This window comes from Martes martes (assembly GCF_963455335.1).
Source record: "Martes martes genome assembly, chromosome: X".
NCBI classification, from domain to species: Eukaryota; Metazoa; Chordata; class Mammalia; order Carnivora; family Mustelidae; genus Martes; species Martes martes.
This window is the reverse complement of record NC_137897.1, coordinates 74,402,414-74,407,908: the sequence shown is the minus strand read 5'-3', so window position 1 is coordinate 74,407,908 and position 5,495 is coordinate 74,402,414. Positions and strand designations below refer to the sequence as shown.

Here is a 5,495-nt window from a genome sequence, read left to right as displayed (position 1 = left end):
TTTAAATACAGTTTTATTTAGGACATTGCATTTTCCACGTAACAATACCATGCTTACAAAATGTAATGTTTATTTCCTTTCCCTGTGCACATGTTCCATATTCAAGTATCAAGAATGCCCAGTTTGTTTGCTTCAATGTTAAAACTGCCATGGGATTTTTACAAATTTGGGTCCTTCAAATATTTTGTGTGGAACAATGTTAGACCTATTCTCAGGTTGGCTTAATCAACCTCTTTGATGGTGGGCCCAGAGGAGGCAACCCCAGAAGGAAGAGCTCCACCACTTGGGAAGCCTCCATGCATTCTTCCTGGCATGCCCCCTGCACTCTGGTACAGCTTGGTGATAATGGAGTTGCAGACTTTGGTGTTCAAATTCTTCTTCTCTGCAGTCTGCTTCTTACCGAGTCAGTTGATGATTTCATTGCACTTGTCAAGAATCTTCTGTTTGTCCTCATCATTGATCTTGCCTTGAAGTTTTTCATTTTTAACAGTTGCTTTCACGTCCAATGCATAAGACTCAAGTGAATTCTTGGATGACGCCTTGTCTCACTGTTTCTCTTCCTCAGCTTTGTACTTCTCAGCTTCCTGGACCATGAATGAGCTCAATGTCTTCCTTGCTCAAGCAACCCTTATCATTAGTGATGGTAATCTTGTTCTCTTTTCCTGTGCTCTTATCTATAGCAGAGACATTGAGGATACCATTAGCATCAGTATCAAAAGTGACTTCAATCTGAGGAAACCATGAAGGGCAGGAGGTATACTTGTTAGCTCAAACTTGCTGAGTAGTTTGTTATCCTTGGTCATGGCATGCTCACCTTCATACACCTGAATAAGCATACCAGACTGATTGTTGGAGTAGTTAGTGAAGGTTTGTGTCTTATAGGAATGGTAGTATTATGATTGATGAGAATAGTCATGACTCCTCCAGCAGTTTCAATGCCAAGAGAAAGTGGAGTGACATCCAACAGAAGCAAACCTTGAACATTTTTATATGTGCCTCCAGAAAGGATGGCTGCCTAGACAGCTGCACCATAAGCAACAGCCCCATCAGGCTTGATGCCCTTATTCAGTTATTTTCCATTGAAGGCATCTTATAGAAGTTTCTGAATCTTGGGGATGTGGGTAGAACTACCCACCAGGACAATATCGTGGATCTGAGACTTATCTAGCTTGACATCCCAAATGGCTTTCTTTACAGGGTCCAGGGTGACACGGAATAGGTCAGTATTTAATTCTTCAAACCAGAAACAAGTAGTAGAGGTATAGAAGTCAATTCTTTTGTCTAGAGAATCAATCTCAATGCTGGGTTGCATGCTGGAAGACTTGTATGTTCACAAGCAGTACTGAGACAACGAACTGCCTTCTTGTTTTCACTGATGTGCTTCTTATGTTTGCTTTTAAACTCTGCAATAAAATGGTTGGCCATTCGGTTGTCAAAGTCTTCTCCACCTAAGTAGGTGACTCCAGCTGTGGACTTAACCTCAAAGATCACATCTTCTAGTAAGACTTGACACATCAAAAGTGCCACCTCCTAAGTCAAAGATAAGCACAGTCCTTCCAGCTCCAACCTTTTCATCTAAACCATAAGCAATAGTAGCACCAGTTGGCTCATTGATGATTCAAAATACATTGAGAACAACAATAGTTCCAGCATCTTTTTTAGCCTGATGCTGAGAGTCATTGAAGTATACAGGTACTGTGTCAACTGCATTGGTAACCATCTTCCCAAGGTAAGCCTCTGCGACCTCCTTCATTTTTGTAAAAACCATAGAGGACACCTTCTCTACATAGAAGCTTTTTTCTCTCCCTTGTATTCTAGTTGAACCTTGGGCCTGCCAACATCATTCACCACCATGAAGGGACAATGCTTCATATCAGACTAGAGAATAGCATCATCAAATCTACGTCCAATCAGGAGTTTGACATCAAAAACTATGTTGGTGGGGCTCATCACAACTTCATTCTTTGGAACACCACTGATCAATCGTTTGGTGCTGGTGAAAGCAACATAACTTGGGGTGGTTCCATTTCCCTGATCAGTGGCAATTATTTCCACTTTCCCGTGCTGGAAGAAACCCACTCAAGAGTAGGTGATGATGAGATCAATGCCAACTGCAGGTCCTTTAGACATGGTTGATTCTGTGTTGGCCTGGCTCAGCTTCAGAAGAAAACAGCTGTCTGGAGATAAGGCCCCATGTTTAATGAAACCCAAGGGTTCCCCTTTCTCTGCATTCTCATCAACATCTGTTTACTGTGTTGTTAATTTTACCATCTTGACATCTGTGTGTTGATATCCCACTGAGGTTTTGATTTGTATTTCCATGACGATGAGTGATGCTGAGCATCTTTTCATATGTTTGCTGGCCATCTGGATGTCTTCTTTGGAAAAATGTCCATTCATGTCTTCTGCCTATTTCTTTCTTTTTTTAAAATATTTTTTAATAAACATATAATGTATTTTTAGCCCCAGGGATACAGGTCTGTGAATCGCCAGGTTTACACATTTCACAGCACTCATCATAGCACACACCGTCCCCAATGTCCATATCCCCACCACCCTCTCCCATTTCCCCTACCCCCAGCAACCCTCAGTCTGTTTTTTGAGATTGAGTCTTTCATGGTTTGTCTCTCTCCCGATCCCATCTTTTTTCATTTTTTCTTTTCCTACCTCCAATACCCCACATTGCATCTCCACTTCCTCATATCAGGGAGATCATATGATAGTTGTCTTTCTCCAATTGATTTATTTCACTAAGCACAATACCCTCTAGTTCCATCCACGTCATCACAAAAGGCAAGATTTCATTTCTTTTGATGGCTGCATAGTATTCTATTGTATATATATACCACTTCTTCTTTATCCATTCATCTGTTGATGGACATCTAGGTTCTTTCCACAGTTTGGCTATTGTGGACATTGCTGCTATAAACATTCAGGTGCACGTGCCCCTTCAGAGCACCACGTTTGTATCTTTAGGATATATACCCAGTAGTGCAATTGCTGGGTCATAAGGTAGCTCTATTTTCACTTTTTTGAGGAACTTCCACACTGTTTTCCAGAGTGGTTGCAGCAGCTTGCATTACCACCAGCACTGTAGGAGGGTTCCCCTCTCTCCACATCCTCACCATCTTCTGTCATTTCTTGACTTGTTCATTTTAGCCATTCTGACTGGTGTGAGGTGGTATCTCATTGTGGTTTTGATTTGTATTTCCCTGATGCTGAGTGATGTGGAGCACTTTTTCATGTGTCTGTTGGCCATCTGGATGTCTTCTTTGCAGAAATGTCTGTTCATGTCCTCTGCCCATTTCTCGATTGGATTATTTGCTCTTTGGGTGTTGAGTTTGCTAAACTCTTTATAGATTTTGGATACTAGCCCTTTATCTGCTTTGTCGTTTGCAAATATCGTCTCTCATTCTGTCAGTTGCCTTTTGGTTTTGTTAACTGTTTCCTTTGCTGTGCAAAAGCTTTTGATCTTGATGAAATCCCAATAGTTCATTTTGCCCTTGTTTGTGTTGCCTTTGTTGATGTTCCTAGGAAGAAGTTGCTGCAGATGAAGTCAAAGAGATTGCTGCCTGTGTTCTCCTCAAGGATTTTGATCGATTCCTTTCTCACATTGAGTTCCTTCATCCATTTTGAGTCTATTTTCATGTGTGGTGTAAGGAAATAGTCCAATTTCATTTCTCTGCATGTGGCTGTCCCATTTTCCCAGCACCATTTGTTGAAGACGCTGTCTTTTTTCCATTGGATATTCTTTCCTGCTTTGTCGAAGATTAGTTGACCATAGAGTTGAGGGTCTATTTCTGGGCTCTCTATTCTGTTCCATTGATCTATATGTCTATTTTTGTGCCAGTATCATACTGTCGTGATGATGACAGCTTTATAATAGAGCTTGAAGTCCGGGATTGCGATGCCACCAACTCTGGCTTTCTTTTTCAATATTCCTTTGGTTATTCAAGGTCTTTTCTGGTTCCATACAAATTTTAGGATTATTTGTTCTATTTCTTTTAAAAAATGGATGGGATTTTGATAAGGATTGCATTAAATGTGTAGATTGCTTTAGGTAGAATAGACATTTTCATGATATTTGTTCTTTCAATCCAGGAGCATGGAACATTTTTCCATTTCTTTGTGTCTTCCTCAATTTCTTTCATGGGTACTTTATAGTTTTCTGAGTATAGATTCCTTGTCTCTTCGGTTAGATTTATTCCTAGGTATCTTATGGTTTTGGGTGCAATTGTAAATGGGATTGACTCCTTAATTTCTCTTTCTTCTCTCTTGTTGGTAGTGTAAAGAAATGCAACTGATTTCTGTGCATTGACTTTATATCCTGACACTTTACTGAATTCCTGTACAAGTTCTAGCAGTTTTGGAGTGGAGTCTTTTGGGTTTTGCACATATAGTATCATATCATCTGCAAAGAGTGATAGTTTGACTTCTTTGCCAATTTGGATGCCTTTAATTTCTTTTTGTTGTCTGATTGCTGACTTCAAGTACTATGTTGAACAGCAGTGGTGATAACAGACATCCTTGCCATGTTCCTGACCTTAACAGAAAAGCTCTCAGTTTTTCTCCATTGAGAATGAGAAACACTCCAGAACGCTCTGATTGTTTTTCTGAGTCCACTATCTCTCATGGTTTTACTCCCCTCCAATTTCCCCCAACTCCCTTCTCTTCTCCATCTCCTCATGTCCTCCGCATTATTCCTTATGCTCCACAAATAAGTGAAACCATATGATAATTGACTCTATCTGCTTGACTTATTTCACTCAGCATAATCTCTTCCAGTCCTGTCCATGTTGCTACAAAAGTTGGGTATTCGTCCTTTCTGATGGAGGCATAATACTCCATAGTGTATATGGACCACATCTTCCTTATCCATTCATCCGTTGAAGGGCATCTTGGTTCTTTCCACAGTTTGGCGACCGTGGCCATTGCTGCTATAAACATTGGGGTACAGATGGCCCTTCTTTTCACTACATCTGTATCTTTGGGGTAAATACCCAGCAGTGCAATTGCAGGGTCATAGGGAAGCTCTATTTTTAATTTCTTAAGGAATCTCCACACTGTTTTCCAAAGTGGCTGCACCAACTTGCATCCCCACCACAGTGTAAGAAGGTTCGCCTTTCTCCACATCTGCTCTAACACACCTTGATTAATGTCTTGTTAATTCTGGTCATTCTAACTGGTGTAAGGTGGTATCTCAATGTGGTTTTGATTTGAATCTCCCTGATGGCTAGTGATGATGAACATTTTTTCATGTGTCTGATAGCCTTTTGTATGCCTTCATTGGAGATGTGTCTGTTCATGTCTTCTGCCCATTTTTTGACATGATTATTTGTTTTGTGTGTGTTGAATTTGAGAAGCTCTTTATAGATCCTGGATATCAACCTTTTGTCTGTACTGTCATTTGCAAATATCTTCTCCCATTCCGTGGGTTGCCTCTTTTTCTTTGTTGACTGTTTCCTTTGCTCTGCAGAAGGTTTTGATCTTGATGA

At 40.5% G+C, this 5,495-nt stretch overlaps 1 pseudogene across 1 annotated transcript; it reads right to left on the bottom strand.

Annotated features, from left to right (window-relative positions):
* Positions 1–221: 221 nt before the first annotated feature.
* On the bottom strand, positions 222–2,130 carry LOC308337138 (heat shock cognate 71 kDa protein-like; annotated as a pseudogene). Its single transcript has one exon. The product of its transcript is annotated as a heat shock cognate 71 kDa protein-like (transcript).
* Between the last annotated feature and the right edge of the window lie 3,365 nt (positions 2,131–5,495).